The sequence below is a fragment of the Crocuta crocuta genome, unplaced genomic scaffold, assembly GCF_008692635.1.
Source record: "Crocuta crocuta isolate KB4526 unplaced genomic scaffold, BGI_CrCroc_1.0 scaffold20, whole genome shotgun sequence".
Classification (NCBI taxonomy): domain Eukaryota; kingdom Metazoa; phylum Chordata; class Mammalia; order Carnivora; family Hyaenidae; genus Crocuta; species Crocuta crocuta.
The window spans coordinates 2202662-2227120 of record NW_027527932.1 but is presented as its reverse complement, the minus strand read 5'-3'; positions in this window follow the sequence as shown (position 1 = coordinate 2227120).

Genomic DNA, 24459 nt, shown 5'->3' with positions numbered 1-24459 from the left:
CCGTCAACATTGCTCCAACGTTGCCCTTCATACCCAAGTAACAACAATAAATCAGGCAATAGAGACACAGAAGTAAACAAATCAGAAAGTCCCTGCCCTCAAGCTTATATGCTCCTGAGAAAAGAGAAAGCTAACAAACAAAAAATAAGTGGGTAATGTACCAAATGATGACAAGTGGTATGAGGAATAAATAAAGTAGGACGAGACAGAATGATCATGAGAGCACAGAGGGTGGTCAGCAAAAGTGACATCTGAGGAGTGACATAAAGGAAACAAGGGATTGAGACCCATGTATGTGCAAAGAGAACTCAGTTCAAAGACCTTGAGACAGGAGAAAAGTTTGTGTGTTTGAGGAAGAGCAAGAGTCTCTTCCTGTTCCAGGAGATGCAGAGAAGAGTGGAAGGAAATGAAGTCCTAGCCCGTGGCAGGGGATTTGGATCTTACTTTTGATAAAGTACCAAAGTACGATAAGGCCAAAGTACGAACCAGCATAACCCCCACCCAGGTGGGGTGTGTATGATATTCCCCGGGCACCCCCAGCTGCCTAAAACAAAGAAAACGAAAGGTTAACTGACAGAGATCACAGTCATGCAGGACAGGAGTGTCCATCAGTTTACAAATATCTTCAGTTTGAACTGTCTCTTAGACCAAGAGTAGATGCTAGGGGCGCCTGGGTGGCTTAGTCAGTTGAGTGTCCGACTTCCGCTTGGGTCATGATCTCGCGGTTCGTGGGTTCGAGCCCCGCGTCAGGCTCTGTACTGACTGCCAGCTCAGAGCCTGGAGCCTGTTTCAGTCTGTGTCTCCCGCTCTCTCTGACCCTCCCCTGCTCATACTGTCTCTCTCTCCTAGAAATAAAAAAAAATATTAAAAAAAAAAAAGAGTAGATGCTAAATAGTAAATTACAAGAAAAAGGCAATCTTATCAATAGCGCCAGAAAACTAGACTCAGTGTCCTGGAGCCCCAGCATCACCTCCCTCCACAGTGATGGGAACACAGGCAAGAAGGACACGGCAGGTAAAGTTACATTTCCTCACAACCTGCAGCCCACGGACACACACTTGGGGCGAGCAGAGAGTGTACCATTTCTCCAGGACCCCCTGACCATCCTAACTGCTAATGACAACAGCAAGTCCTCCGGCGTCCTGGGAGTCGTCTTTAGCATATCAGTGTCCTTCCAGAGGCCTCCCTTCATGCTTTATCTCCCTAACTCCATAGTTATAACCAGTCATTCTTCACAGCCCTAGTGCAGCTCTTTCTGCCTGCAGATCCCATTCCCCGGCTTTAATAAAACCACCTTTTTGCACCAAAGACGTCTTCAAGAATTCTTTCTTGACCATCAGCTCTGAATCCCACCATCACCCCAAAACCTCATCACTTTGATTCCGATGGATAGCCATTAAAAGAAGCTGACTCAAATTTCAGAAAGATTCCTCGGGGTTACTGTGAAGAAGTGACCAGACAGGGAGAAGTATGTGAAATATAAAGGCAGGAGGGTGGTTAGACGTTGATTACAATAATCTTGGCAAGGAATCTGGTAGCTCAGAGTAGGGTGAGCGGTGACAGAGATCATGAGAAGAGGTTGGATATGAAACGTATTTCCAAGATAGAGCTGCTGCTAGGATTTGCTAATGAATCTGATGTGGAAGAATCTGATGTGGAATATGAAAGAAAAAAGTTAAGAATCACACGATCTTTTTTTGGCCCCCACAACTGGAATTCAGTTATAGGGATGGGGAACTGTGGGAAGGTCAAGTTTGTGGGAGCAAAACTGAGTTCAAGTTGGGGACAAGTTAAGTTTGAACTGTCTCTTAGACCAAAAGTAGATGCTAAATACAAATCTGTATATATATCTCCTGGCATTCAGAGAAGTCATCTGGAATGAGATACAAACTTTCAGAAGCACCGGCACAGAGATGGCATTGAAAGACACAGGTGAGGTCACCAGGGAAAACCACGCACAAAACACAGGGGCCTCTGCAGACCCCCCCAGAGTCGTTTACGAGGTGCACATGTTCAACACTATTTTCACAACGATACTAAGATAATACGTGTCTTTTTCATTCTTGTTCTCTCACAAAAATATAAGAGAGTTTTCTAGGGGCTACATCAGGTGTGTTGTGGCAGTAGATTAAATGCAGAGGCAGATATGAAAATCCACCTGTCTTCTATTAACCCAGACATTAAAGAGATTAGCAAAATGTAAAACTATGCCACTCTTCTCACGAAATGTTTTTGTTTGGGAAAATATAGTTATTCTTTATAAAAATATGTTATTTATATTAATATGTAATGGGCTTGTTATTGTTAATTTAAAAAAAAATTTTTTTATGTTTATTTTATTTTTGAGAGAGAGATAGCATGAGCAGGGGAGGGGCACAGAGAGAGGGATACAATAATTAACAATAGAAATAATCCACATGGGCAAAAGCTCTTTGGGATCCTCAAAAATTCTTAAGACTGTAAAGAGACCTAAGACCAAAGAGTTTAAGAATTGCTGACCTGGGAACGAGGTATAGAGGGGACAGAAAGGAAGTCTATGAAATAAGGCAAGGTGGATAAGGAGAGAGAGTGAAAAGAACAAATGAGACAAATTTTTCGAGAAGGGAGCAGTCCCCTGCATCACATCATACAGAAATACTAAATGAAATGAGGACTCTTAGACTTGACAAGACAGAAGTCAACAGTCACTGTGATAAGGGAATCTATCAGAGTAGCAAAGACAAAGTAAAGTCTGACTAGAGGGAATTTAAGAAATAATAGAAAGACCGGAGAAAGTAGGTGTGCCCAGGTGGCTCAGGCAGTGGAGCATCTGACTCTCAATTGTGGCTCAGGTCATGGTCCCAGGGTTGTAAGATCGAGCCTCATGTCAGGCTCAGCACTAAGCGTGGAGCCTGCTTGAGATTCTCTCTCAAGATGGTTTGTTATACACTCACAGATCCAGAGGGGTACACGTCATGCCATGGGTGAACCACACTGAGAAACATGGTGGTCAGCTGTGAGATAGAGGAGAGAGAGACTTTCACTGTGATTTCTGCAAGAAAGAGTCAGGCAAGGCAAGAAGGCTTTGGATTAGTTAGTTTCAATACTTTCAGTGGGCTCCAGGGCATAGGAGCTACTGGTTGTCGTCGGGTACCTGACCCTGGGGTGATGAGGGCAGCTGTATAGTGGCCCAGAGTAGGAGAGTCTCACACAGGAGGTGGCTGTGGATGTGGATTCTAGACTGACTGCTTTCTAGCTTACTGGAAGGGAGTGGGGGCATGCGAGGCAGGAGGCCAAAGCAAGATGACTTAGGCATATTATCAGTTGTCCAGAATGAGGTATGTCCAGAATGAGGTATTAAAGGATCAAGTTTACAGAAGCTAGAAACATGATTAATAGAAGACTATTAATATTACTTAATACTACTATTAAGACTAATAATAGTATATTTGTGTGATAATGAGAATTATCCGGGAATCAGGAGAGATTAGTAATTTAAGAGAGAGAACTGCTTGGGATTCTCTCTCTCCCTCTCTCTGCCCCTGCTCATGCATGCACGTGCTCTCTCTTTCAAAATAAACAAACTTTAATTTTTTAATAAACTTTAAAAAAATAATTTACGAGCAAGGAGGCACACTAGAGATGCCATGTCTTGAGTCGGCAAGAGGGGATAGGATACAATGTATTTTTAAAAAGTATGGATAGGCCAAAAGGAAGAGGATGTGGGTACAAATGCAAGTAGGCTGGCAGATTTGACAGTGGGAGGGTATGCAAGCTCCCTTCAGATTGCCTCCATGTTCTCAATGATGGGAAAATATCAGTAGAGAGCAGTGCAAGGAGAGGTGATGTTGGAGATCTGTTGGAGAGGAGAAGGTATGAAATAATCGTGCAGGAGATCAAGAAAGTGAATTGACTAGGCAAATGCAGTAGGATCACAGGGTAGCACTAAGGACTTGAGTGCTTGAGTTCCAGGGTCATAAATTAAAAGTGAGACCAAACACCCGAGTTGTGTGCTTTCCTCCAGCCATACTCAACTAGCAACATTCAATTATGAACACACATGCTAAAATCCTTCTCAACCCTGAAGTGAGCTCTGAGATGTAGGATAATGGTATTTGGCCTATTTGGGCACATATTTCATGATTTATCTTTCTTTTTCTTCATCCTTTAAAGCAACTAACATTTAACCCTAGATAAATGATGACCACATTTAGGTTTAATCATTCAAGCTACACTCTCTCCTCCAGAACAACTGACTTAATAAGGAACAGAACCTAAGTACTATTAACAGGTGCTCAACAAATTCTGATTGGATGAAATCTTAATATCTTTATTTAACGACGAAACCCCCACCATCACCACCACCAAATCAAATCAGCATAATACAAACAATACATCATCAGTACTATTACCATGAACAATTATGTCTTAGTTAAGTCCCTTGTTCTGCTTTCTGGATACTATGCACAGCACTGGTGTTAACTGTAACAACACAGACCATTTCTATATTCTCCCAGCTTCCCCTCACCCAGTTTATTACCATAATTGACAGTCTTTGCCAGAATCACATTTGTTAAGAGCCATCTAAATGCTGTAAGGCCCATGTCTAAGAGAAAGAAAATGTGTCTAATCTTTCCTCATGTCCCCATTGCCTACTATCATAATCTATTTGAGAGTTTTCTGTAATCATCTGGAGTCTTGACCTAATAAAGATCTTCATATCACAGTGCTAGAGGTAATCAAGGATTTTGTCAATTTGAAATACAAACATAATCTGAAGCTCCCCGATAAAAGAAGATGGTATGATTACCATACACTGGCTTTGTCTAAAACATGAAATAGTCTGTCAAGAGCTGGCCAATGAGACAGTCAGTGGTACTGTTTTTGAAAAAATTCTCTCTGTTCAAAATCAGCAAGAGCAGCTACTATATATTGCTTATGATCTGCTAGTCCCTGTGACCTTCTGCTGTGGCTCAAGATTCGGTCCCTGGTGCTCTGCACATCTACTCTTCCATACCATCAATTATATAATAGTCATGAAGAATAAGGAACACTCAGTGTGAATCATTTTCTTCAGTCAATTTAGTGTAAACCACCACTTACATGGGATGTAATGAGCATTTGTCATTTTTCTGCCTACCTAACACCTCCACAAAAAACTATATTTGGGGGTTTCCCCACCACATAAGCTTTGCTTTCACAAGAGAGAAGCCAGAAAATGTGTCTTCCTTGAAGCTAGGGCACGAACACAACAGGCGCCACCAACAGATGGCTCATGGAAGCCTTCAATTTGGAATTAAGCAACCTGAGGAAGCCAGACTGTGGCAGAATCCATTTTCTGAGGAGGGTGGTGAAGGATGTGTCTGGCTTTTGTGGAAAATAATAGTGGAGTTTCTAGGGTTTGGTGTTCCATATCAAGGATATGAGGCCAGCTGGTAGAAGCAACAGTGACTCACTCCAGCTGAGCCATGGGGCGCCTTTACTACTGCGATTGGCTGTGTCACCTACAACCCAACTCTCCGATTCCAGAAGTTCCAGATGACAATCCTTAATATGGTGTTTTTTAAACTATTGTTCACAACCAGTCAGTAAGATGTAAAATCACTTTGGGGCATCACGTACAACAATTTCTTAACATGAAGTAGAACAGAACAGGAAGAATGTTTAAATCTCTTAAAGCAAGAAGTATTGCTCCACTCAAACTTCGTTTTATGTAGATATAAAAACATGTATGGATATGTGAACACCACAAGGCAAACTGTACTTCTTACTGAGAGAACCAGTCAAAAATGCTTTTGACAAATTCTTTTTCCGCTCTAACTTGCAGAAGTAAGGATTTTGTTGTTTGCAACTAAGAATCCCCAACAGAGTCTAACAGGAAGAGACGAAGGGTGGAGCCGCATTCGCTTCTCCCCACTGTGCTCTAACCCTTACTAATTCCACACCTCGTGGCTTTCATTTAATCCTTATCCCACACACAGAAAGTTAGCTCATTGCTAACACACGTCAGCTAGTCTGTTTGCATCCAGGAAGAAGTTTTGCATAAACCTAGATAACTAAAACTCTACGGTTTATGTAGATATGTTTGTGGTATTAGTTACATTTGCCTTAAAATTTTCTCAAATGGAGATGTTACATGAGGTTGATTTTGGAGGCTTTGATCGCCCCTTTTTAAATGCTTTTTTCTTCTTTTTTTATGTTTACTTTTGAGAGAGACATAGATAGAGAATGAACAGGGGAGGAGCAGAGAGAGAGGGAGACACAGAATCTGAAGCAGCTCCAGGTTCTGAGCTGTCAACACAGAGCCCGACATGAGACTCAAGCTCATGGACCATGAGATCATGACCTGAGCCAAAGTCAGATGCTTAACCAACTGAGCCACCCAGGTGCCCCAAGGCATTTCTTTTCTAATGAGAATCTTTATCTTTCCCAAGCATACTCTAGACTCCGCTGTGAGTGAAGTCAGGGTGGTCTACCCAGGCACATCTCCTTGCTCAAAGGGAGATGTCAAAAACAATCCTAGCCAGCTTCACTTTAATTAAGGAATATGTTTGATTTTCATGTGGCATACAAGAAGCACAGTCCTATTACTTGAACATACTGCCATATAACACTTATCAAAATTTGTGATAAAGTTTTGGATTGCCTAAAGAGTATGAAGTCCCAAAATTCCTTTACACACTTTAAAATTCACCCCTGCATTTAAGGCAGTGGAACAGAGTTGTACTCCTGGAACACATAGATTTGTTCCCTTACTGAATTACTTTGTAGATGAGAAGAATGTTTTCCACATCAGGAATGGATTGGCCTTGCTTCTGTTTCATTACGCTTGTTTGTTTTTATGTTTTCCCCATGCCACTCTTCTGCATTCCTCGGCTGTATTTCATAGATTCTTGCAAACTACCTTAAAGTCTTCTTTGGAATGAGACAAGGTGTAAACAAACTCCCTTTCTTCTCTTTTCCACAGCCCCCACACACAGAAGGCTTGATTCAACTTATGCCTCAATTACTGTAAAACCTTCTGGCTGGTTTCCCTGCCTCTATTTTCTCCTCTCATAAATGTTGGATTCCTCTTCTTCAATATTGTTTTCATCACTTTAACCAGCTGCTCAAAATCTGCAGTTGCTTGGTAATATCGCTGTTGTAGATATAGTCTTCAGGCTTACAGGCAGAACCCTCCATCAATTGCCCACACACTTCCAATTTTATCTCTCATGCTCACTAACAAGGTGCCTCTGTTCCAGATAATTCAAAATGATTGCCATTGTCTACTTACCACTTGCAATTGTGCAAAGCCCACCTCCAACAACTACTATCTGTGTTGCCTTTGGAAAACCTTATCAGTTGGAAACTGGGAACAATACTTTGTATGGCTTTGTGAGAAGAGATAGCATATAAAAGTGTCTAGCTTAACTAATTACATAATGAGTAAAAATGTCTATCTTCTAAATCACGTGGCGCATAGCTGGCACCCAATAAAAAAAATGTTTCAGAATAGACTATTTTTTGTTTCTGTCCACACTATTTGCACAACCCTGAAAACCTCTGCTTCCTCCTCAGCCATTAGTTCCTAAAGAGCAGATAATGGGCGTACAGTCCTTGAATTCAGACAAAGGGAGGTCGGAATGCTGACACACTCCCCTTAACTACTGCACCACTGTCCTCCTGGGTGATCCTCCCCGGGCTTTGCTGAAGAACTAGACCCAGGAACACAAGGGAAGGATGCGTACAACAGGGCCCGCAGTCCTGGGAACACAATCAGTACTTGTCTTCTATAACCGTCCCATTCACCTTAACAATTAATCAATGTCTTCTTTGGTTTGGTTTGAGATCAGGCGATTGAGTTGTTCCTTTTACCCACGGCACTCAGGAAAGGTAACTGCGAAGGTAAAACAACTAATAGTTGGACCCTAAGGGGAAAATTTCATCTTTCGTGTTCTAACTACTAGTGAGCCGAGCAAAATCCAGCAGTAACTGTATCACCTGCTCAAGGTGTCCCAGAGTAAGAAATAAGAATGGTGATATAATGACACTCCTGATAAAATAAGAACTTCAATTCACCATAATACCTATTCCCAAGCCACTCTGGCTAGATTTCTTTCACTATATGTGAGCATTTCATATTACTTTTGCACATCCAAAATATAGAACCTGACACTCAGCATGTGCTCTGTATTTACTTTTGGCTGAATACAGGCTTTGTCACCTTTAAAATTACATGACACAATACACAAAGCCACTTTCTTTCCGTGATAGAGCATTCTCACAAAGGGTTTTTGCAATTCATCAGACCCAAAGACAATCTATGGTGCCAACAGATTTTATCTCAGCACAGCCTTCATTTATAAATCTTGCTCATTCTAATACTGCACCTTTCTATGGCTCCTGATATCTCTAAGCATTAAATTTCTGCCTGCAGTTGGTACTGCCAAATCCCACACGAGCACCACCGTCACCTATTCCAATCCCTAACCAACTTCAGGCCTAACGTGAAATGGAGAGTTATAGAATTCCATTTCCACTGGGCTCATTTCTTACTTCCCCTGCAGTCTACACTCGTTTATTTTATGCTGTGTGTCAGTGGTTGAATGGCGTCCGCCCAAAAAGATATGTTTAAGTCCTAACCCCTACCTAGCACCTCAGAATGTGACCTTACCTGGATACGGTGAAATTAGTTAAAATGCAGTCACCCTGGAATAGAGTGGGCTGTTAATCCAATATGACTGTGTCCTTACGAGAAAAAAGACAAACAAAAGGAAGCCAGCCATGTGAAGACACAGAGACACAGAGAGAAGGCCATGTGAAGATAGAGGCAGAGCTTGGGGCCAGGCTGCCATGAGCTAGGGAACATCAGAGGCTCCCAGAAGAGGCAAAAAAGAATCCTCCCTGGGAAAACCCTGGTAACACCTTGATTTGAGACTTCCAGCCTCCGGAAAATACATTTCTGTTGTTTTCAGCCACCCTTGTTTAGGACTTTGTTATGGTGGCCTTGGGAAACTAACACACTGTTGGCCTGTGCTTATTTTTCACTCAGAATGTCAACTCTCCTGTAGACAGCGCTAGGCAAAAGGTGTGTTGATCTTCCCTGCACTATACTGCACGGTCTTAAGTTCCTTCTTCCTGAAACTCAACGGCGCCCTTAGGTACCAGCTGACGAATGGCTGCCTCTTCTTTAAGGTCTCTGTCGTTTCTTTCCCAGCAGCATAGAGGTGACAGGGCAGTGCAATGACATTTAAAGAGCAGGACCTCTGATTCAACAGTTAAAAGCCCACACAATGCTCACATAAGCTACAGTAAACACTATTCTCACTGTTTCTAGACATCACATATTTCAAGCAGCTCGGGCTAATACTCTCTACACTGTCAGAAAAAGCTATCCCAGGCTCCAGAGAGCCGACCTCTCTTTATCCGGCCAAGGAATGGCAGCACTGGTCAACTGCACCATCTGCAAAACAGAAGCTGGGCATTTTAAACGCAATCCATGACCTGTTTGACCTTAGCTGGGGTGAAAGTCCCACAAATGGAAACTGTCTAGCTCACTTCTCTCATTTCTTCTGTTTATGTTCCTAAGTATATCCCAATTAGATGAGAAGCTCCAAGCAGAGGGCACAGATTTGACTTTCAAAAACCAGATGTCTGATGTTTTGGGTCCTCCTTTTAAATTAACATAGGCAAACAACGTTATCTCCGTGTTAACAAAGAAAACCGTCTCCTCCGGCCCTCTGTGTTCCTTTCAGAGACTCTGGGTAAAGGAAGGCCACACTGTTCAGTAGGCACGTTTGCCGAGGGCAGACCCGGCGCCAAGGCAGCCTGTTCTTTATAGGAAATGACACCCGGCAGCCGGGCCCGGATCCCTCCTAAGCCCCACATATTGTTGAGGCAGCTCGGAGGCCGTGCTCGGATCAGTCAGATGGTGCCCACAGCTGCTCGCAGCAGCTCTGACCCCTGCGCACAGTTTGCCTTCGGCTTCCTGGGGAACCGCTCCTCCCGCGCGGTGCTCCCCGCCCGCCCCGCCCGCGGCCNCAGATCCTTGTCAGGGTGGTCCTAAAGTTAATAATAATAACAACAACAATAATAAGCTTTAGGGGGCTAGCAGAAATGAGGTATACTCTGCAGTTTTCTTGGAAGGTAGGATTTTCTCCCCTTAAAAATGAGAACGTCCTGCTTTCCTGAAGAGCAGCCTCCAGCCCTGCGATCAGCACCAGGGCCTGGAGAGGCTCCAGAAGACCGACGCTTTGATTCCAAGGCAGCTTTGCTTCTCCAACCTGGTAAGCAGGCTCTTGAGAAGGTTTGGCCACAGCTTGGAAAAGCAATTCAGTAGGTGGTGCATAGACTTCAGAGAAAGCAAGCAAGCACACAGTTTACATTTTTTTCGTCGTAAGAAGTAGGGACAGCACATAGGTAGGGAGAGAGATGTGGGCGGGGTTAACTTATACATAGTTATTTTATACTGTGCCATCTTGCAGCAGATTTTCTGAGGACTTTGTGTGGGTTTGTTAGGGAAGTAAAAATTGGGTCAGAATAGTTTCACACTCTACTACAACGTTCTTTGCGTTGTTTTTTTTATAGCCTCAATTTAGGCAAATCATATTCATGTATCATTGCTAATTTTCAAAACAATGACACAAGAAGGCTTTGGCTAAAAAGGAGTAACATATTTTAATCTATTCCTGCTTTTCCCTAATTTATCAGTTCAACATTGTAACAAGGGACTCAAAAATTGTTCTATAAATATCATTCCTATTTTGCCAGGAAGATGATTACAGTGTTTTGTGTTGAAAAAGTTTATCAAGGCTGAATATATTTTTTTCCAAAAAAGAAAAAGAATTTTCTTAAATGGACACAGGGTTTTCCATATTTGTTTAGATGGCATGATTATCAAATTTATGACTACAAGGAAATTTAGAGTGTCATAAAATGAATTGAATGACAGAGTCAGGATTCAAAATTATTTCAATGTAGTAAAATTATGGGAAGATCTAACATGATTATATAGCACAATTGCAACATTTGTTATAAATGGAAAGTCTGGTACTCGAACTCAAAATAACAATTATATAAGTAAGGATGAGGTGGCTACAGTTAAAGAGTGACATTTGGGGGAATGGCCATATCAGTTTTGCTTAGTACAAATTCAATGTGAAGTGGGTTGACAAAAAAGCTAGCATACTATAGATAGCCTCCTAATGCCAAAACAAAGTAGACAAGATTTCTGCTCTCCTAATCACAGTCCAGCCTCACCGGGAATCTGGAATCTTACGTGTCTCTGGGTAGTGCTCACTAACAGCACACATAATCCAGGCTGGTTTTTCTGAAAATTTGAAGAGTCATAAACCCTTTAATAATCTGGTCAATGTTACGGACCTTCTGCCCAGAGAAAGGCATATACCTACAATTCTGTATCCCATTTCTAGGTGCTGTTCACAGATCCTTAAAGGATCTAGAAGTAATGATCCTAAACTCTAGTTACCCACGGATTCCAGATAAGGAACTCCTGATCTAGACTATATCTAGAGCAACCAGAATTGGAAGTGTTCTGGAACTGATGTTCATCCTGAACTTCATACTGAAATGTCTGCTTTGCTCCTTCCTGCTTGAACCCAAGGCTGAGTGAGTTGGGGAGTCAAGTGATCACCACTGACTTACCCATGCTGCACGAGTTCTCCTACCACCACTGACTTACCTGTACTGTACAAGGTTTCTCCTACCACAAAACCATGGGGTGCAGTCAATTCAAACATTTTGGCAAGTATCAAATATCTTAAGTCCTTCTTCACGTGAACAGACATTTAGCTAATTTATTTTTTTGTGTTTTAGCTTCCTATATGTAACAGTCATAATACTAGCTAAGATTTATTAAGCACTAACTACATGCCAGATACAATGCTAAGCCCTTACAGAAACATTCTCATTATATCCTCATAACAATCCTATCACGTGAATACTACTTCCCCCAGTTCAGATGAGGAAACTGAGACAGAGAGAAGTTGAGTAATTTATTAGAAGTCACATCCATATGAAGTGGTGCCCACATCTGTCTGCTCCCAACCTCATCACTAAGCTAGGTTGCCTCCTGGCACGATGAACAAACCACGCTATCTTTCTTCAGAGCATCCTACTAAGCATCCATGATGTTAGCCATCGGTTACCAGGCCGTCACAGTCACGTCTAAGGACAAAGCAGTGCACTCATACTTAGAGATGTACAGGCTTTGTTGAGTTGCTACCCTTTTAGATTTTCAGTCTAAACTCTCACTTCACATTTCCTTAATGTCTGTGAAAGAAGAGCCCTCACCCTTTGCCTTCTAGTGTCTTTATGCCACACCACCTGTTCTCTCTATAAAGCTTGAGTCACAAACCTTCAATTTTGGGGTTTATATTTTAAACACATTACTTTTCAGAGTTATCAATGTTTTGTGTTATTCAGTATCATAGCCCTGACCTGATTCAGACGCCTTTCGTTAACAGGTCTGAACAAGTCTGGGAGTACTTCCTGGCTCTAGCTGCAGATACTGAATTAATAAAAGTCACCCTGTTGAATACTAGCTCTCAAGGGAATTCTAGGTTATTTAATGTCTTTGTCTCATAGGGATTCGGTGACAGAAGCCATGATATAAACAAGAGAGGCGCTGTATGTGGTCTGTCTCTGACAGCTCCCTCCAACTATTTTCTGATGAGCAAGCGTACACTTGACAGTCTTCCCCACTGTTCTTACCACCTCCTTTCTTCTCTTATGTGTTTAAGCCTTCAGATCCCCAGAGTAACCCTCTTTCTCCCCCCAGAGAATGCTGGATATCCATAACAGAGATTCATTGTGTGCTCACTGAACCAATACTCAAAAACAAAAAAAGATGGCAAGTTATTACTAGAATCATTGTAAGTTAACAGAACATAAAATAACCAAGTCATGCAGTACAGTCTCCTCTGGTATGAGTCTTGTGCCATGGAATTCTGATTTTGTTTTTAAAAATATAGGAGCCCACAACTTAAATAGGAGCAGGAAGGAAGGGAGGAGGTACCCCTCTGGTCCCCTAAGAATCATGTTTCTAGCACATGTACCCACAGATTCTTGCATTCAGATTCTTGCATTAATGTGCTTCACAAATAATCTCACTAAACATCAAGCTGGGAAATGAACACTGGCAGAGTCCTGGTAAATTCTCTTAAACTGGCCCCTGGCGGGAGCACAACATCTCAAGATGTGTGTATCGGGATAATACTTCTAAAGGCTGTCCATCGCATATGTAGCAAAGTCTCCTAATAAACACATCTGACAAATCATGACGATAGCCTCCATATTTCCTTGTTTAATTCTCAGTTTTCTTCTAAGACCTTCTCGAAGTTTGGTTGTAATGGATCATTACGTCCATAATGTGCTCAATGTTGGAGTGAATTTTGAACAGTTTTTAGGCTGCATACTGTTTTCTTCCAGATAATTTGCTGGATTAAAATTAGCAGTGTGAAAAGCTGTAGAGAAATCTAAATGCCTGCCAAATCAAAGAAATAATCACATTTTTATGAATATTTAATATCATAGTCATGGCAAATAAGGCAAGTAATTAGTACTTACCATAAATTTGCAAAGTATTATTTTATGTAAATGTTACATTCTACTAGTTTGATATGAATTATTCATTGTATAAGCAGACACTGACACAAACCAGTAAACATTTAAATCTATGTGCTATTAGTTTACTTACCTTCAATGATTTTGTGCTGAATATATACATATTTTTGCCCATGAATCCATATTTTCCCTCTTGCCCCAAAAGGGACAAAAGACAATGAGAAGAATGTTATTTAAAACCATCTACGATATATTTAATAGTAAAGAAACTTAAGATGCAAATGGGAAATATGTGGTTCCCTCATGTGTCCAAGGCAAGAGCTCCCCGGCTCTGCTTCTGCCTCCTCACCTACCATGTGGATTTTTAATGAAGGGCAGTAATGAGTGATGCTATAAAAACGAAAAATGTTGGAGGAAAATAATCGTATACTATAAGCTGTGTAGTGAAGAATTATTAACCTTATCCAAAAGAGAGGTCTGGCCTTTGCCCTTAGCTACTGAGAGGTGATCTCTCAGGTCCTGAAATGCCATGCCTCGCTGGAAGGCCCCAGTCTACAGTGTGATTTATGTTGGGCCCTGGGTATTTGCAGCTCTCTGGAGGGACTGGAGACCAACGCTGTCCACCTAATAACCAGAAGGGCTGGAGACTAAAGGGTAGCCATATGGCCAATATGTGACTGAATGTCAATACAAACTCTGGACACCCAGGCTCGGGTGAGCTTCCTCCACTGGTGATGCTCCATGAACACTGCCGCACGTGGATGCCAGGAGTTAATGTTGTCTGTGTATCCGTGGGGTAAGGACGGGAAGTTCAGCGTTTGGACCCCTCTGGAATCTGCCCTAGGCATCGCTTTCCTGAGCTGACTGTAATCTGTTATAAACCACGACCATGAGTATAACAGTTTTCAGGGAGTTCTGTGAGTGAATTTTCAGTGAATTTTCAACCTTGAATGTGGTCTGGGGAACCCCCAAACTTGCACGTGGCATCACAACTGAGGGGAGGCCTATGTGAACTGTACACTGTCTCTGTTAGAGTTGGCTAAATTTTGCATAAATAGTCAACTCAAGGAGACACAGGATTCTATATCCGAGAAATGAAACAGAATAGCAGCTCCTTGGGAGTGAAAGGGTGGGTCTTTAAGCCCATCACCAGTGTACAGTGAAGAATTTTCCTTCCCATCATCTTTTTTCCTCTGAAAGTCCCACTGCCTCGGACCTTACTTTGAGAGGTCAGCTGAGTTCTGAACTGCTTCCGGAGATACAATGCCAGAGAGGACCAAGCCAAAGGAGTCCTCTGTAGCAGCAGATCTCCTAAAAGTCATGATATTTCTAGCACCTTCCCCAATCTCCACAAGGCTCAAATATCACCTTCCCAGTAGGTCCTCCTTAATGTTCTTACTTGAAATCAAACTGCCATGCCCCACCCCAGCATCTATAGCCCCACTTTCTGTTTCTTTTTCTCCACAGCAAGCATCTTTAACACACTATGTTACTAATTTATTTTGTCCATTTTATATTTCCACTCATGAGACTCTATGCTCAATTAAAGCAGGAATTTTGTTTCATTTTGTTCACTGTACCCCCGTACACTGAGACTAAGTACACTTAGTCACTTAGAAGAGTGACTAAGACATATTAGATGCTCAACAAAGCATCTAATTTATTTATTGAACAAAGGAAAGAATGAGTCATTCCATATTGGAAAGTCTTAAGGGAAGACATATGTCCACAGGAGGTCTGGGGGACTTATCCTGAATCTGACAAACTGGCTTCTCTTGGATTATATCTAACACAACAATACAATGGCATGGTTTTCCAAAATCTTTTCTTCTATTTACAATGGTCATAAGATTCATAAGATATCGAGAAAATTTAAATTTAAAATTTTAGGTGCCTGAGGGCACAAAGGGAGAAAAGGCCGCCCCTAACCTGGAAAGTCTATCTTGGTCTACTTTAAAATTGTTCTCCTTCAGGAAATACTTAAGAAGCCAAAGTACTTTTAAAGCAAAGGTGCTCAAAATGGCAAAAGGGATATGGTAAGAAGGGGTCTTAGTATAATGCAAAGAACGTCTTAAATCATGAGGTGGAAGGGTGGGGAAAGGCAATTAGTTTGTTTAGTTCTATCTGGAGGCAAAAGACACAGGCATCAGTGTCCCCACACTGGTTCTACACTCACGATGCCCAAATGTTTCCACTCGTGCATCCTTTGTCATACTCAAGTCTACTGTTTGACTATGGTTTCTGAAACTCACACATCCAATCAGCCAGCAAGACTCTTCACTTGCCTGATTAAGAATCACTGTGAAAGATAAAACCTGACCTGAGCACATGTCTTTCCTTATCCGGGAGGGAAAGGAATGCAGGCCCAGTCAAAGCTATCCCATTCATAGGCCTGTGAAGAAGAAGACAATCATTAATGTGCACCGTGTATTGGTCCACTTGAGTTTTCTATGTGGTCAGTTTCAGACACGTCCTTTCCCTTTACTTAGGAAGCCAACAAAACAGGACTATTACATTCCCCATCCCATGTTTTAAATACCAGCTTAAGAAATCCTTGACTTGCACAAATAGAACAATCAGACCAGTCAGTAAGTAGCAATGACGAATAGCACTCAACACTTTTCATTGAAAGAAATGCACTAAATGGAAGTTTCTTAAAGGTTCATGAAAGGGGCAAAGAAAGTTCCCAGGAGACCCTTTAGCACTATTGTTATAAAAGTTCCTTCTTTGGCTGGGGGAAGAGGGAAATGTGGAGGTGATGGTCAAACAAAGTGTCAGTTGTGCAAGATAAATAAGTTCTGAAGATCTACTATGTACATAAGGCCTATAGCTAACAACACTATATAGTATTCTTAAAACAGGCCAACAGAGTAGATCTTGCATTAAGTGTTCTTACCACTGAATGAATGGATGACAAAGAGGCCTGGAGGAAACTTCAGGAGGTGGTAAATAACATCTATGGCACTGAAGCTGGTGACGGTTTCAGAGATGTATACTTATCCACAAACTCATCAAGTTGTATAGATTTAATATGTACATGTAACTTTACACGTCAATTATATCTCAGTAAGGTAGTTTAAAAAAAAAAAAAGAACTTGCCCTTTTGTCCTGATACTCCCATGCTTATAGAAACAGACCATATCCAGTGGGCAAGACTATTTAAATAAATAATTTCAATAAAATCCTGAAATTAAGTGAAGTCAAGGGACTATGACAGTATACAAAATTCTAGAAGCCCCTGTTTTACAGGAAGTTTCTTTTCAGAACTCCAATCACTCCTAATTCTCTTTTCCAATTTTCTAAGAAAATACGCTATGAAGTTAGATTTCCTGGATTGAAGTCTATATGAACTTGGGCAAGTTATTACAACTTCATCAAATGAGAGTAATAACATCCACCTCACATAGGCTGCTGTGAGCGTCTGAAAGCCAAACTCCTCAAAGAGCTTAGCCTAGCATCTGAACAGCATGAATATTCTATATGTATTAGCTGTTTAATTATCGCTTGTGTTGTTAATACCACCTCTTCCATTTTGAATACTCTTCCACCTTGCTGTTGAAGATCATGTTACTAGAAAAAGGGGTCAAAACTATTAAATAATTCCTCTGTCTACATCGTAATGCTATTTAAGAGTTTGCTCACAATACTGTCTAGTTAGAGATGAGCAATAGAACTTCTCTACTTTGGGAAGATTTTATTTCCCCTGTGAGCTCTTCATTCAAATGCACATGTAATTAAAGTGGAAGCAGAAGAGAAACTTTAAATTTTAAGTTGTTCAACTGAGGGTGCATAGATACTCACATATCCATATGATCATAAAACTTGGATTTTCAAATTCAGACTTTGATTTAATGTAACCAGATGTTAAATAAACCATTTTGACTTTAATTTCAGCAGAGGCCCCAAGACAATAAATATCACATTTCAAAGTGAGACGCAAGGCCACTTTGAACATACATGGGACTTGGTTAAGAACCGTTATTTCACACTGTTGACTACCCATCCTCAGCCTAGGAAGGACTCTGGGGACTGAAAAAGGAATTGTGATTCTAAGAAACTTTTTGGAGAGTGCCAACCCTCCCCCAAGATTAAGGAACTTGGGGGTGTAAACCAGTTCCTTTAAGGAAGGACTTCACTGGGATCCCTCTGAAAGCCTGACATACATCCTTTAGAGCTGGGAGACACCATGGCCTGGTGTCTGACTTTGGGATTTCTAAAGGGTGGAAGATGACAGCCAGCTGCCCTGATGGTGAAGTAAAGGTGGTTGTCAAAGCCTACGAATGCTCCCAGGATTTGGTGGGACAAAGGACTCCTGAGTGACCACAGATGTGTCCTGTCATATGAGGGAAACCAGCACAATACTAATGTATTGTAAGAGACCCGATCAGGGGACGAACTGCTGAATTCCCAGGGCTGAGGACCGTGTATGTGACCAAGCAGGAGAGATATATTAGCAGGTAAGAAATCCCCATCCATTTTGTGTGAGTGTGTGTTTGTGTGTGCATATCCTACAAGAGAAATGTGGTTTTACAAATCTCCCAAATCCACGCCAACAGTGAGACCTTTCTGTCTCTCTCTCTTCTTCCATATCATCTCCAGCTCCAGCCCTGGAGTGGTAGAGCACTGTATGGGGCAAGTGGCAAAAGACCAGTACCAGCACCCCAGCAGCAACCACAAGCCTGCAGGGGGCGGTGTGCAGCTGGCCCAAGCTGAAGGAAAAAGTTTACCGTCAAATAGAAATAGGTGTTTTACTCATTACCCTACCCTAGTTTGACATATTAATTACCGAACTGAAATCAATTGCTGATGATAATCAGAGGGTCTTTTGTCACCTAGAGGTAACCAGAAAATCAAGCGCTGGCCCTTCGCACAGGAGAAAAGCAAGCAATAGGGGAAATGTACAAAGGTATTTTCAGAGTACACCGCATGAGCCCCTTGCCCAACACGATGACTACGTTATTAAGTGGCATCCTTGCCAAGCTTCCGAAGTTGGTTCTGCCATGTGCTTTCTACCCTTGCTAAGGCAGGAGCACCTGCCCACAGTGACAGAAGTGCTGGCAGCATCTGAGGGGAACGTGAGGCCTATTGAGAGCCCCCTCGTTCTACTTATACCAACCTCACCCTCCCCCATCCCCAAGACTTCTAGGCCCCCCTGGAAGAAGAGACAAGAGGCCATAGTAATATCTCAATGCCCATGTTTCCGTGCCAAGCCTCCTTTCCAGTCCACACCCAAATGTGTAGGCAAGAGCCAAATGAGGAAAGTAATGACAGGAATCACTACCGCCCAGTTCAAATGGAATGGCTAATGAGATCAAAGAATGCCCCAAAGCAATTCCATCAAACAAGTTTTAAGTACTCCTTTACCAATACATTTGACAATAAATGAAAGGGCCGCTCTCTCAGAGATTCCCATCTAGTTGTGATGGAGGGAGTAACAGAGAAGCGGTCATTCCGGGTAATAGTCAGGGTCCCCCCATCCCTAGCCCAGCCCAGCCCAGCCCAGCCTTGTTTCTAGCAATGAGAGAGGGGATGTTGTCAAATTTAGAACTGACTTGAAAAAGTGTTATTTCTAAACCTAGAATAAAACTTGAAACATTTGGAATTTGTATTTCATTTGGCTCTGGAAAAGATGAATTTGAAGCTGCTGCAGATTTTGTGATCTTTTTCTCTGGGGAGTCTTAGAGGCTAGAGAAGGAAACTTTAGTGTCCTACTGGTAGAGTATGGAGGCCGTGATATTTCAAAATACGGGAGCGAAAAAGGCTGTGCTTCTGAGTGCTGACTCAGTTTGTGGTAATCATCTCGTACTCTCCCATGTAAGCTGAGAAATCGTTAGGTGAACTGGTTTATGGCCCTGGGAACAATTGCCCTCAATAACCAGTAATTCCTTCTTATGATACCAGAACAAAAAGTTCCATTTTTGCCTTTGTTGCAGTAACAGCAGGAATGGCTCTGATCCTTTCATCTACCCTGAAATGACACACACAGACACACAGACACGGATATACACCAAACAAGTCCACGCATGGGAGAATGTGTCTGACAAGCACAATGAGCAGAAGAGAGCTGGAAAGGGGAGCCATGTGCTCTGTGGGACTCTTCTTGGCTTGAAGGGTTTGGTCTGTGCTTGCAAGCCACATGCTGTAAATGAGGAAGTCCACTGCAGGGTTGACAGGTAAGATACAGTAAGTGCCTATCAAAAGTCAACTCACAAAACCAAGCTTTTGACAACACACTGTGACGCTCAGTGGGAAACATAAAATTTGCCAGTTGGCCCAGCAACAAGGAGAAGCACATCCAGGAAGCTCAGCTTTCTCTCTCCTACAGCAAGGGGACGGCCCCTTTTGATTTCAGGTTGGCATGCAGAAAGGACAAGAAGAAGAGACAATAATTGCTTACGATCAAAAGATTGTGAAGAAGAAAATAAAACAATGGAAGTCACTCAGTTCATCATGCTCCTTCTGAAACCTCATCAATACACAGTGAATGTAAAAGACAGAATCCAGGACCAGAGACTATTACAGCAGGAAACAGGAGTCTACCCACACAGACAAAAAGATGGGGCTCATGTAAATGTTTGCCTTTCATTTATTTTGAGCAAACATTTCCTTCCACGTAACAGACTCATCCTGATCAGCCACTTCCACCTGGTGTTCTTGAAACCAGATGGAAGTGTAAATTATTTAAATACATGATCTTCCATTAGCTGTTGAGCTTAAGTGCTTCAAAAAAAATTTTTTAAGTGCTTTCCAGGATTCTAGAAAGCATTTGCACTAAGATAGATAAACATATTTTCAAGACACAACTCCAGTGACAGCAATTTTTAGATTTTAAAGTACAGTCAGCATTAGCATCTATAAGTAATTATGACTTCTGCAAAAGACTGTTTATACCGTAAAAGTAAAATCAGAGCTAATGAGCTAATTAAGTAAAGGTTTCTTCCCCTCCACATGATACTTTCCACAAAATCCAAACGTGTTCATCATGACACACTGAGGAGCTATAATGACCCGTCTTAAATTGTTCCTCCCATTCATGGTTTTGATACGTTTTTTGGAAAATATGTTTTTTAGTAAAAACTTTGATGGTAGATTTTGAAGTTAATCAGTTTTGTGAGGGGAGATGATGTTAGCACTCATAATATAATAACCACTGTGTTAATGTATGCAGGCAGTATGTAATGGATAGATTCATAAGAGAGGCGACATCATAGTTAACTTCCAAAACTGTAATTACTCACTTGATTATAAAACTATAAAAAAAAAGTCACAGTTAAATATTCAAAATTCATAACATTTCAGAAATTGGAAAGATCATAAAGATCAACTGGATGGGTACTTATCAACTTGATCTTGTTAAAATACATATTCTAAATCTGGAGTTCTGGAATGGGTCCTGAGATTCTCCACTTCTAACAAGCTCTTGGATCATGTCAATGGAGTGAGCTGTGGAGCATCCTTTAAATAATAAAGCCCTATTTGTTAGATATGCCCTCATTAGCCCCTTTGGAGATGCTAGATGTTAGGAGGCAAACTGCAGAAAAGGCATCACTTTTCACAAGATAGGCAAAAATCTCCTTTGCCCTTAATGTAGTATTAATAAGTTTAACACCTAGCAGTCAACCAGATATCAAAATAAAGGTACCACACTGTGGTACAGTAGGTCTCTAATCTGATGTTAATGCAAGGAGCTATTCATTCCAAGACATTTTACTCAGAAATCTAGTCTGTAAAGAACATAAAAGTGGAATTGCTTAAGGGCATGTAGGTGGCTCAGCCGGTTAAGTGTCCAACTTCAGCTCAGGTCATGATCTCAGGGTTCACGAGTTCAAGCCCTGCATCGGGCTCTGCACTGATGGCACAGAGCCTGCTTCAGATCCTCTCTCTCTCAAAAATAAATAAACATCTTTAAAAAGTGGATTACTTAAATTGTGTATGTACATGCATGTATACGTGTGTGTATGTGTAGTGTGTAAGTGTGTGTGTACACGAATATGTGGTATGTGTGAGGTGTGTCTGCATTGTGGTATGTGTATGTATGTGGTGTTCATGTGTGGGTATGTGTGCATGTGCACGGTGTGTGTTACGCATATGTGTTTGGAGTGGTGGAGGTGTGTGTGTGTGTGTGTGCGCGCGCGTGCACATGTACCATGTGCAGTATGTGCACGTATGTGCTTGTACATGTGGAAACGTGTGTGCATGTGTGTTGTGTGTGGATGTCATCACTCATCTGGCCTCTCCAACCTTAACTCTGACTCTCCCACTCTCCATCCAAGGTCCAGAGGGTACAAGTCCTCAACTTTGGCAAAAGAGTCTGCAAAGAGCTGTGCGCCTGAAGAACTATCTTTTGGGACCTTAAAAGTCTTGATTCCAAACTACTCAAAAGAATGATCCCAACCTAATATCGGAGGTATGTCTATATTCACGTCTTTCAAACTCCACTTCCCATTTTCTCCCATGAAATTAATTTTTCTTAATTGCCCTTCAACAGTGAATATTGGATATCCCTCCTCTTCTCATTCTGTCAATACTGTTCTTTTATTTCCATAATTTCATTTACACGGGTTGATTCCCTGTTTGACTTGTCCAACTTCTCTTTATTCCTCCCACCAGTGGTGGATGGCAAAAGGGAAATCATGCCCTCTGAGCTCTAATGATCTTCTTTCCAATTACCAGCCTCATCCATCCAGGATCCACCAGAGAATCAGATCATCTGGGTGAGCAGGGACCGGAGAGGTTTCCCACTCCATCAACCTGTCCAAGGTTTCTGTTTTAGATAAATTTGACTTACCAAGACCTCGCTCTCAAGAACTCCTGCCTTTTTCCAAAGTTAGTTGCTACTATTAGTGGAACTAATTCTAAAATACAATTTCTTTACATGTTTTGAGGGTTGAAAGGCTTATAAATAACGCACTTCTTTTCTCCAACTAACTTCAGAGTTGACACACAGAGCCTGGAAGATGAAAATAAAATATCACCTTTGTTCCTGAAAAAGCCGTGAAGGAGTATGCCTCGGACGGAAGGGTGAAATAGGCTTGCTAACGAGGCGCAGCACAATTAAAATCATGCACTGTGTCAAGGAAGTACTGGAATGGTAGAGTCACCCCTACCCCAGACCCTGGGCAGAAACAGTCCTGCTAAGCTACTAACTATCCCAAAGCACACAAGTGCACACGTCCCCTGCAAGCTGGGGAGACTGAGACCGAGACTGAGAAGCGAGCATGCCCCATTCCTTCTTCTTAAACTCATCTGCCAAACTCCTTGCTCTGCTCACTTCTCCTGCCTCCAGAACAAGTGAGTAGGAATAGGGGGAGAAGTAAGAAGTAGTGGGGTGTCACTTCACAAGGCGAAAAAAGGAGTGGAAATATTGTGCTTCCCCTAAAAATGGGCCTTTATATGGAGAATTTAATATATTAACTTGGCAATTCTCTCCTTACATATAGATATACTCTCTGAGATTGGCATAAAAGATGCTATTGTGCTCACCATTAATTATCACGTCTCCAATTTCCATTAACTAGCACAGATTTATCACACAAGGCCCCATGTCCACACTGCTGAGGAATACAAAGTTTGACACTGCTTATGCCCTCAGGATGCTAAAAACCTAGTTGGAGATACCAGACTTGAACAACTAAAATTAAACAATTATTAACAGCAATTCAAGACAATACTATGAAAGGGGTCACAGGTCAGCACATAATTAACTTTTACCTTAATTAATAATAAAATAATAATCCAGAAGAGGAAGAAATCTTAATAGGTTGGGTGGCAGGACAATGTTTTACTAAGTCAGTATAACCTGGGTATTCAAAATTGGACAAGATTAGAGTATATAAAGAAGAGAGAAAAGGGAATAAGATCAAGGTGGTAGAAGCCAGAAGAAAAATTATAGCCCATCGTACGGGTGTTTTACAACAGAAAGCTATAGCACAAACAAGAAGTTTCCACCAGAGAACCAGCACTCACTACCTAACTCACCAGCAGTGTGCCCCACAGCCACGTTCCCCTGTGGACACACACCCTCCAGCGAGGCCTCACCTCCAGGCCCCCTCCCAGAGCAGAGCGGCTCAAACACTGGAACACCACGCACGTCACCACCCCCGCACTTCTGTGGATGTGCCCCCTCCAAGAGAAACGTGACCCAAGCCCATCCAAAGTGGTGTAGGCACGCGTGAGTGGCTCAGCTGGTTAAGTGACTGATTCTTGGTCTTAGCTCAGGTGTTGATCTCAGTAGTTGTACATTCAAGCCCCATGTTGGGCTCCACACTGAGCATGGAGCCTACATAAAAATAAGAAAAAGAAATCATTTAAAAAATTATAAATGTGCCCCAAGTGGTATCACAAGCCTAGCAGTGTTCAAGCAGCCTTGACAGGGGCTAGTACCACTCCAACGTGACTCCTGTCCCAGGAAGAGGGAAAGATAATCACACACAACAATCAGACTGTGGCCTCAGCAGTGGACTGGGGGCTAAAGCCGGCCTGACTACAGGCCTTGCCCACCAACAAAGCCTCTCAGGGGACAAAACAGGAACAACACCCTGCAGTTTGGTGCTGCTGCATCTCTGGCAAACGCCTGGTCTCACTCATGCCCAAGACAGCCTCAGACTCTGCCCACCTCACAACACAGGGACCAAACCCCACCTGCAATAAGCAAAGAGAGCCAGTCTAGATACTGGACTGAAAGAAATAGTGGCTCAGCCACAACATCAGGGTGTTTGCAACACATGTAGGAGACACCCCAGAAATGCCAGCTTCTGGTGAACAGGGGACACTGCACTACGGGGCATTACAGACCTCTTCTTCATAAGATCACGACTTTCAAGAGCAAGAGATGTAGCTGATTTTCCTAACACACAGACGTAGTCACAGACAATAAGGTAAAATAAGGATGCAGAGGAATGTGTCCCAAATTAA